This window comes from Triticum aestivum, chromosome 7D (genome assembly GCF_018294505.1).
Source record: "Triticum aestivum cultivar Chinese Spring chromosome 7D, IWGSC CS RefSeq v2.1, whole genome shotgun sequence".
Taxonomy (NCBI): domain Eukaryota; kingdom Viridiplantae; phylum Streptophyta; class Magnoliopsida; order Poales; family Poaceae; genus Triticum; species Triticum aestivum.
In genome coordinates, this window is record NC_057814.1 from 64,199,515 (window position 1) to 64,210,424 (window position 10,910).

Sequence of the window (10,910 nt, forward strand, 5' to 3'; positions counted from 1 at the left end):
GGGGCTTAGCTGCAGTCCAGTACTCGCCTAAGTACGAAAAATCCCACCGGGTGGTGAGCAACCCTCCCACTCGGGGGCTTAGCTGCAGTCCAGTACTCGCCTAAGTGTAAAAAATCCTACCGAGTGGTGAGCAAGCCTCTCACTCGGGGGCTTAGGTGCAGTCCAGTACTCGCCTAAGTGTAAAAAATCCTACCGAATGGCGAGCAACCCTCCCACTCGGGGGCTTAGCTGCAGTCCAGTACTCGCCTAAGTTTGAAACACATCTTTATCCGCAAGGACGACGAGGTGCAGGTCGGCTACAACCTTCTCCTCGGAGCTACGACACGAATACAACGTACGCTCCATCCTCATCCGCAAGGATGACGAGGTGCAGGTCGACTGCAACCTTCTCCTCAGAGCTACGCCACAAGTACAACGTACGCTCCATCCTCATCCGCAAGGACGCCGAGGTGCAGGTCGACCGCAACCTTCTCCTCGGAACTACACCACAAGTACAACGTACGCTCCATCCTCATCCGCAAGGACGACGAGGTGCAGGTCAACTACAACCTTCTCCTCGGAACTACACCACAAGTACAACGTACGCTCCATCCTCATCCACAAGGACGATGAGGTGCAGGTCGACTGGAATCTCCTCCTCAGAGCTGCATCTCAAGTTCAAAGATTATTCCGAGTGAAGAACAAAACCCACTCGAAGACAAACGCAAGCATATTTCAAGGTAAACAAAGTTCAGATAAATCCTAAGGTTCTGGACCGCATATCAAAAGTACTCGAGCATCAAGCCCGAAGAAGTTGAACGATTACACAATCACTCGGCATTCCGAGGCAAATAAAGGTGGAGCATAATGTTTTTTGGTCACTCATCGGGAGAAGGACTGGCTGGGTCGGAGAAACTGTCAAGGTCTATGCTGTCTGCAATGCGAGTGGCAGCGTCAAGGAAAGTGTCCATAAAGGACTGGAAAGTGTGCCTTTTTATGTTAGCAACCTTGAGCTCTGCCAGCTTGTCTTCTTTGACATCCTTGCAGTGCACTCGGACCAGAGACAAGGCGACATCAGCACCGCAGCGAGCAGACGACTTTTTCCATTCTTGCACTCGGTCAGGTATTTGGTTCAGTCGAGCCATCAGAGACTCGAGGTCTTGAGATAGTTCCGCCTGAGGCCAGAGTTCAGCATCAACCCGAGTCATCGCCGCCTTCAGGCGGGCAAGATAAGCAACCGCGCTGTCCATGCGAGATTCCAATCGCAGCACATTCATTGCGACGTCATCTCTGACTGGGCAATTTATGGGGTCGAGACTTGTCTCGATCCGCCCAGTTTCCGCTTCAAAATCTTGGCAAAGCTCTGCACAGTTGAGTAAACGGTGAGTCGACGATATGATCGGTCTTGACAGTCGACCGCAATAAGTCATTCAATCATCAGTACCTTCAAGTTTTAGACCAGCTTTGCAGCAAGCTGGCCTAGATAAGACTCCAACTCGCCCTTCCTGGCCTTGAGGCTCCCAAGCTCGTTTGTCAGCTTGTCCTTGTCTTTCTTCAGTCGCTCGACCTCCCGATAGGCGTCAGAAAAAGCAACCTTCAGTTTGGAGTTCTCTTCTTCTAACTTGCCGACTGAAGCAAGCTTGTTGTCAGCAAGCGCCGTCTTCTCTCGCGCTTCCTTCTATGCAGCAGCATGATCCTGATCCTTCTTCTCCAAAGCCTGCTTTATTTTCTCTAAAGAAATAACATTCTTCAGACGGGCTTGGAGTTGACGGTTTTCACTACATACATCTGCTCGAGTGGAGTCACTTGGTTCAAAAAATGGAAAGGAAAAGTGCCAGCAGTGAGATAGACAGTTGACGATTGGTTACCTCCCATGGCAGCTACTTCATCACAAGCAGTCTTGAGATTCTTCTTGGCCAATTCCAGATCAAGGTTGAGGCTGATTTGCTGTTTGTTCATTGCAGAAAGCTGAGCCGCAAGATCACAAGATTTCTGCAGTATAAGACATATCAGATGACTAAGATAAAAAGATATGTGATAGCTACTCTAAGACTACCACCGAATCAAACATTCAACGGCAGTCTCGGGGACTACACCCAGTGGGTGCACTTAGCGTGCCCCCACTGGTTTGAATAAACACTCGACATGGCCTGGCTAGCGTGAGAGTAAAAAAAAAGAAGTTCTCAGACCATAGTCGACTGCCCGCAGTCAACCACGGTCTCGGGGACTACACCCAGTGGGTGCACTTAGCGTGCCCCCACTGGTTCTGGTTTCATTCGACCTGGTCCGTCCAGACCGAGTGACAAAATTTAGATTCTCAAACCACAGTCGACTGCCCGCAGTCAACTATGGTCTCGGGGACTACACCAAGTGGGTGCACTAAGAGTGCCCCCACTAGTTAAAAGATTCAATTCAAGATGACTCAAATTGCCTCGTACAACTTCATAACAGTCACACCTAGTGGGTGATCGGATGAGAAGTATGATCAATCAGGAATCAACTAACCTGGACATTGGTCTGCAGAGCTGCTCCGGCGTTGAAGGCCACCTGACTAGCCTCATGCACCACTTTCATTTGCCCCATCACAAGGTTCAACTGAAGAAAGAGCGTCTTTGGCGGCAGCCGGTGGGTCGTCCGGAGTCTGATACGCAGTGAAAAGCGATGATGGCAGAGCAGTCGGTATTGGCGCAGCAGAAGTCTGAGCAGCTGATCCTGATGGGCAACCAGTCGACAGCGGGATAACGAAAGTGACGTTGGTATGTGCCGGATCTGTCGATCGCTCGACTGCCGTCTCAGGCATCTCAGTCGACTGAGGAACCTGGACCTCAGGCGTCTTCCCGCTCAGTTCCGCGTCCCTCCTCCTCCTTCCCCTCAGTGGTACTTCTTCTTCATCGTCCAGGAGCACAACAACGTCTCGTGGTGCTGCAACAGGCAGAGAAAGTCAAAGAGATAGCTGACAAACAATCCAGTCGTCCAAATAAATTCGAGTCGAGCAGACTTACTGGCTTTGGAGGTAGCTGCATCGGCGGTTTCCTCGTCGACTGGTGTCTTGTCGATATCCATATCAGTCACATCCGAGGTCGGGCTGTAAAGGTTCATCATCCACTCGGTCAGTACAAGAGAATCGGTCAGAACAAGAAAATACAGGGAGAACATTTACCCAGAAGCAACAGGAACGTCCATCTTGATTTTAGGCAGGGTCTTCCGAGCCTTCGAAGGATTGATCTTGGGCTGCTTGGTGACCTTCTCAGCCAATTCTGGAGTCGAAGACCGAGCGCGCTTTTGAGATGGAGCGCTCGAGGCCACAGCCTTGCCGCGCCTGCCCGCGGGATCATGGTGCTTCTTGGATCGACGTTCGGAACGAGGTGGTGAGTCGGTTACCTTCTCGTCATCCGACTCATCGCTCTCATCTTCAACACCGTCGGCTGGTGACTCCCACTCGCCGCTCTCCTCCACGCTGTCCTCGCCTTCATGGTCCTGCTCGAGAGCTTGCTCGCCATTGGGCATTGAGTACATCTCTGTATAAATCTACAAAACAAGGAGCCGAGTGGAAATCAGTCGGATCAACAAAACAGTCAGAAAACACATCCAAATTCAATCAAGTGTAGTGGCCAAACCTTGTCTGGCTGGTTGCTTTCGCTGAAAGGTTTGACCCTCCTGGCACCCCTGGGGTTGTCCTTGTTCCCGGTGATGCCCCTCAACCACTCGGCCACTGTTTTGGCCTCCACCTCCTCCGGATGAACCCGAGCGGTATCACCAGCCCGGGAGTACATTCACATGGAGTGGTCACGAGCTTGGAGTGGTTGAATGCGTCGACTAAGGAACACCTCCAGCAGATCCATGCCGGTGACACCTTGGTTGATCAGTTGAACTACTCTCTCGACCAACATACCCGTCTCCGGCTTCTCCGCGGCGGTCACTTTCAACGAAGATGGAGTTTGAACACGATCAAGAGAGAAAGGGGGAAGTCCAGTTGACTGGCCTGGAGTCGCAATATCCTGGCAATAGAACCAGGTCGACTGCTAGCCCCTGACCGACTCAGGAAGAGTCATCGAAGGGAAGGAACTCCTCTTCCTCTTCTGAATACCCAGACCCCCACACATCTGGATAACATGGGTTTTCTCGTCGTTCGAGTTCGCTTTCTTCACTGTTTGGGAGCGGATGGTGAAAATGTGCTTGAAAAGACCCCAGTGCGGTCGACACCCCAGAAAAATCTCGCACATGGACACGAATGCGGCAAGGTATGTGATGGTGTTGGGAGTGAAATGATGGAGTTGAGCCCCGAAGAAATTCAAGAAACCTCGAAAGAAGGGGTGTGGAGGAAGCGAGAAACCGCGGTCGACATGGGTGGCAAGCAGAACACACTCACCCGGTTGCGGTTGTGGCTCCGTTTCCCCCTCCGGCAGCCGCGCGGACCCATGGACGATCAGCCCTGACTCGGCCATATCATCCAAGTCCTCCTGCTGAAGCGAGGAACGGATCCAATCTCCTTGGATCCAACCCCGCGGCAGCCCCGAGCGCGATGAAGATCCCCGATTCGTCTTCTTGCCTTTCGCCGCCCCCGTCGCCTTCTTCGCGTGCTCCAGTGCCGCCGTTTTCTCCTTCCCCATGGCGGCGGAGCGGAGGCGTCGAGAGTGGAGAAGTCGGATGGGGTGAAAGAGCGAGAGGAAGAAGAAGAAGGAGAATGGGCATGCACAGTGCGGACACCTCGGCCTCGCCGCTTTTAAAGGCCCACTTCCGAGTGGCTGACGCGTGGGTCCGGGCGATCCTGTCAAATCCCGCAACAGTCGTACACGGGATACGTGGCGAAAAAGGTGGCGCAGAAATCAAAACGTCCTGTTTATCCACTCCGCTTACCACGGCACGCTCCGCCTGGCGCGCTTTCACCGAAATTTCGAATCCCGCGAAATCTGGGATCCTCTGCAACCGATCACGCCAAAGATTTCGCATCAAAGACAACACTCGGCGGGTGACATTATAAAAACCAATCGGCAATTCCTGAATCGATCAAGGCGACTGAAACGAAGCCGAAGTACCAACACTAGCCTCCGTTCAGAGATGAGTTCTTGAGAAAGGCAAGAGTCAAAGCAAGATCAACTTCAACCTTCTTTTCACTCGGACCTCAATCCATTCGGGGGCTAATGATGAGGACATAGACCTAGGGTAGGGCGATAGGCCTGACCTATACGTCCTACCTAAGGTCCTTGTCCTAGAAGCAAAGAAGTTCAAGAGCAAATAGAGAGGGCTCAACAAAGGTGTCGAGTGCAATCCACTCGACCTACCATTCACTCGAAGATCTCTCCTTATTTAGGTCACTCGACCACTCAGCCACTCGACTTGCAGAAGACCTAAAGCCACTCTGCGCAGCAACGGTCGGACGTTTACTCATAGACTTAATGATCATTTATAGCACTTTATTATTGACGTTATCTGTAACGCTCTCACTTTATGTACATTGAATCCTGTGTAACGGAGGGGAGCTGGGGTCCTGGCACACTCTATATAAGCCACCCCCCTCCTCTGAGACAAGGGTTCGCACCCCCTGTAACACACACACGCATATAATCCAGTCGACCGCCTCCGGGCTCCAAGACGTAGGGTTGTTACTTCCTCTGAGAAGGTCCTGAACTCGTAAAACTCTTGCGTACAACTTCTCCATAGCTAAGATCTTGCCTCTACATCACTACCCCCCATTCTACTGTCATACTTAGAACCACGACAGGGGGGTCGTGGGGAGTGGAGGCCGGCGGCGGGCTTGGGGGCATCGTGGAAGAGGAGGTCGGTGGCGGGCTTGGGGGGATCGTGGAGGAGGAGGAAGATGGAAGTGGGGAGGAGGACGATGGATGTAGCGAATAGATCGAGGGGAGGCTCGTTCCTGTCCGCGTTCGAGGGTTCCTCGTTCCCCGGGGTTTTTCTTCGTTACCTGTGTGGGACGAGAAAAAACAGATGAATGTGAAACTAAAGGCAAGACGAAAAAACCAGACGAAGGTGGGAGATGGGACAAAAAAAGGAACGAAGACTACCAACTGCTTCATTAGGAGTAGAGATTATTTGTTTACTAATTGGATTTAAGATCAGGTTAATTAATTTAGATTTGATTTTTAGATATTGATCGTGATTGATTTTCTCACATAAAAACATTAGTAAATAATTTACGCCAGCATAGAAAGCTCTGATCCGTTCAGATTTTTTTCGTTGTGTGAGAGGTTGACACGAAAATAAACCAGTGGGGGTGGGAGGGGACGAAAAAAAACTAGCGAAAAAAACGATTGAAAATGGTGGGACGAAAATAAACCATGGAGTCTATTCACCAACTCAGACATTAGGAGTAGAGATAACTAGTGCTTCCCAAAACCACAACCTCTCCATTCGATGTCACATAACCAATGCACGGTGTACAAACTCCCTCACTCGAGGGGCAACGAACATAGCTTAGATGGTTAGTTTTTTTTTTCTTTTTTGCAGACCCAGCCTATTAAGGTTTAAGTCTAAGACTTGTCACTTTATTTTACACTTTTCACTGATGTTCGTTCATTAGGGAAGATGTTCTCATTGACTACGAGGCGTCTATAATGACTTCATCAATTTTAAGAGGTTGTGCTGCTCAATATCTCGAATATGCCGTCGATTACAAGACGACTGTAATCGCTTCGTCAATTTTAAAATATTGTATCGGCTCAGTATATTAAAGGTGCTTTTATATATAGGGTTAGCTTAAAAAAACTTAGTGTGCGTGCTACGGACTTACGCGAATTGCCAACAGCGAACAGCCACCTACTCGCACTGGGTAACGAAGCACAACAAAATGCTGGGATCAGGCGTGAAAACGTGACCGCGTCACTCCCGGTACTCCCACAGCAACGTAAAAAGCGGTCGAACCGAGCAGGAGAAGCCACCTTGCAGTCGCACCAGTCCAACGCACCGCACCCGAGTCTCCCGTCTGAGAACCCAACCCCACTCCATGTCTGCGCCAATGCCAGGGCCGGAGGTGTTCGACGTCGTCATCTTCGGAGCCTCGGGCTTCACATACGTCATCCGCGAGGCCCTCAAGTTCCTGCCCCCAACGCCTCCCCGCTCCGAACCCTCGCGCTCGCCGGCCGCAGCCGGGAACGAGTCGCCGCTGCGCTCAGCTGGGCCGCCTCGCCGGGGCCCGTTCCGCACGTCCCCATCCTCGTCGCCGATACCTCCGACCCAGCCTCTCTCGCCGTGGTCATCGCGCGGGCGCGCGTCCTGCTCTCCTGCGCGGGGCCCTTCCGCCTCCATGGCCGCCAGGTGGCTGCGGCCTGCGCGGCAGCAGGGGCCCACTGCCTCGACATCTCCGGCGAGCCCGAGTTCATGGAGCGCGTCGAGGCCGACCTCCACGAGCTCGCCGCCAAGAACGGGTCGCTGATTGTCTCCGCCTGCGGTTTTGCCTCCACCGTCGCGGACCTGGGGTTCTTGTTCCACTCCAGGCAGTGGACGCCACCGTCAGTGCCGGTGAGCATGGTCGCGTATGTCAACCTGGAGTCGTCGGACAGAAAGATCGTCGGGAACTTCGCCACGTTTGAGTCGGCTGTTCTTGGTGTGGCCAACACCAGCCAGCTGCAAGAGCTGCGCCGGTCCCGGCCGAGGCCCGCAAAGCCCAGTGTGAGTTACTAATATTCTTACAATTCACTTTTGAAATTGATGCTTTACTTATTTTAACAGATTCTTGCAAAAATATTTTACAATTGGAATCTGTTGGGATGGTAATGACTCATGAGGGAATTAACAGTACTCATCATAGAAACTTTTTTCCACAGGGTACCCATCATAGAAACTAATAAATTATCACCTACTAACCTAATGCGGAATTTCTATCTATTTATTTGCGAGAATAATTCTTGTATTACTCATAGTTTAGGAATTACAATCTCACGTCTAACAATGTCATTGATGTCCTCTCGACCCGGTCTGAGCCTAACAGCCATAGGACTGTTGGATCTATATGGATGTATCATAGTTCGCCATAAAATGACTAGCAAAATTAGAACTACGATGTTGTGAGTAATACAAGAACTATGTTATTCAATCAACTTCTTGATCTCCTCTACCAAGAAGGCATATCTTGATCTATTGCTGATTGAGCTCCTAATCATTGCTACTGCCTCCAAGCAATTGGACTCAATGTTCACAAATAAAGTGCTCCATTGTAACACCAGTGAAAGTCCTTTTGAAATACTCCATTCGTTCAGAATTATTTGTCGCACAAATGGATAAAAATGTATCTATCTTGAATTAAAATAAGTCTAGATACATTCATTTCTCTGACTAGTAATTCCGAGCTAAGGGGGTAGCTAATAAGTCTGCTTCCAGAGCATTGAACACACGAAGAGCTGACTGCAAGAACAAAAAATAACGGCACCAACCTGGTCACGCAGTATCATACACGTTCCTCCAACACCATTCATGGAGGAGCCATCAGTGTTCAACTTCACCCTCCCAGGTCGCAGCTTCCATCCGCGACCAGGTGTGGAAAACCGATCGGCATATAGTAGCTATCCATTTCCCTTTCACACGGTCGGCATCAGGCTTAGCCTCGATCGACCGAGGAGTAGCTAGGTAACTCGGCAAAAATCCGACTGAGAGTTCAACAGGTGGAGCAATTTTATGATGCACAAGTTCTTTTCGTACATACCCAATTTGGCGTGCACCAACATGCTCATCAAGATCACAGATTAGCTGCAAAAATCACTCATCACTAGTTAGTTGGATTTTAATTAGTTCCAGCAGCTCCCATTCCCGTGACATGGCATGCCACAGTTTCTTTGCATTTGTGCAGGAACAAAACCACTTTAGAGGTTGGTGTCCCACTGAGCTACCATTTTGAAAATGTCAAATAAAAATAAAACTTCAAGCTAATCTAGTTGCGAGGCACTACCAGTTTCACTTGATGACCGTTTTAGATGATTTAAATGCATTTATGACATGCATGACCCGCCCGTCAGAGCTGGCATGACAGGAAAGTCAACGCTGTTTATGTTGACCATTAAGTTAACCGTTATTAAAGGTGGGGCCCACACGTCAGCATCTACCTTCTTCCTCCTCCTCCTCCTCCTCCTCCTCCTCGTCCTCCCTCTCTCTCTCTTTCTCTCTCTCTCTCTCTCTCTCTCTCTCTCTCTCTCTCTCCCTCTCTATTTGGCAACTCAACAAACTCCCCTTTGACGGATATCAGGCCACGAGTAGGTTCTTGTGCTACCCAACGGTCATGCCAAATATGTAATTTATGTTTGTTTGATATCCTCCAAAGTAGGCCTTTCTTCAAAACTTCCAAACCGTGCCTGATCACCTGCCAAGTGGGTGATGGATTACCCAAAAAAACTGTGTCCTCAAGTGGATGCGGAATTTCCTTAATTTCTCTATTGAAATTCAAATAAAATACAGTCGGGGTGTGCTACGTTCCTCGTGATGAAATTAGCTTAGCTCGAGTTAGAGTAAACAGGAAGTCCCGTCCCAGGTATGCTAGTGTTGTTCTGTTAGTTATCATAAAACTGGAACCTTTTATATTATAAAATCCAGTTATCTGTCTCTCAGAACATTTGGAGGTTCTTCTGAAGTGCCAATTTGAACCATATACAAAAGATGTATGTACTATATGTGCTGGTATTATGTGCTGATGACAGTATTGGTTGGCTGTTTTGTCTGCTGTCACTATTGTAGTTGCATCCTTCAATTTTCTAAAACTTACTAAAACTGAAGTTTGTGACAAAGCGCCCTCAGCATGAGCATTGTCTTCAATAAGCTATATGGCAGTATCCGCTGTGATCATATTCCTGCTCAAGATGTAGTAAGTATCTTAAAAACATTTGCCTTTTAGAAAATCCCAACTTGTATATTGAAGGGAGTAAAATTAAGGTCTAAAACTTATTGGAAAATAAACATCATTGTGATGTTACAAGATATATATTAATGTCATGGTTATTGGAAATTTTCATCTTAGTAACCCCGAAAAACATATGAGAGGGGGGAGTGATGGAAAATGCAACTTATGTCTGGTATTTTTAACTGTTCTTGTCATTGTTGTGACAGATTGGGCATGTCATATGGAATCTTCAATATTTTTTAAACTTGTGTAGTAATTCATAATTCAAAAATTCTAGCAAAAATGTCCACAACATTTGTTATAGCCTTGATTCCTGAATGCAGTGTGTGCAATTATGATGGAATCCTTTTTTATTGAATAATGAATTAATGATCACATTTGACGTTAAGATTTCTCTCTTTGTGCAGATTCCTGGTCCTCTTCCTCCCAAAGGATCGTTGATGATCGAGCATGAGAAGGCACTAGGATTGTGGGCCATGAAGTTACCTTCTGCTGACACAGTGGTTGTGAAGAGAACACTAGCAAAAGTGACGGAGCATCCCAAGGGCCTTCCTTGTGTGGACGAGACCTCAGATTTTGAGAAGCATAGGAAGGAATTCTGGTCCTCTATAAAACCTGCACATTTTGGTGTAAAGATCGGCAGCCGTTCCATCTTGGGCCTTGTGTGGTGCCTGTCTACTGCAATTTTCGTCGGCATTCTTGTGGGTTTCTCCTTTGGCAGGTCTCTCTTGCTAAAATTCCCTGAGTTCTTCTCCCTCGGGTTTTTCAGAAAGACCGGACCAACAGAAGCGGAGGTCAGCAGCGCCTCGTTCAAAACATGGTTCGTCGGCCGTGGCTACATCGATTCGGCCCACGCATCAGAGTGTGGAAGCAAGCCAGATAAGGAGATTGTCACCAGGAGTTTCGGGGCCAGAGATCGGGTACATCACGACTTCGATCATCCTCGTCCAGTGCGCCCTCGTCCTGCTTAGCCAGCGAGCCAATCTGCCGAAAGGCGGGGTGTACACACCCGGCGTCGTCTTCGGGCCAACGGATCTCCAGAAGCGCCTCGAGGAAAACGGCCTGTCGTTCGACCTCATCTCCACGAGGA

At 49.2% G+C, this 10,910-nt stretch overlaps 1 pseudogene; it reads left to right on the forward strand.

Moving 5' to 3' along the window:
• The first annotated feature begins 6,940 nt into the window (after nucleotides 1-6,940).
• Nucleotides 6,941-10,906, forward strand: LOC123170810 (probable mitochondrial saccharopine dehydrogenase-like oxidoreductase At5g39410; annotated as a pseudogene).
• Nucleotides 10,907-10,910: the final 4 nt, after the last annotated feature.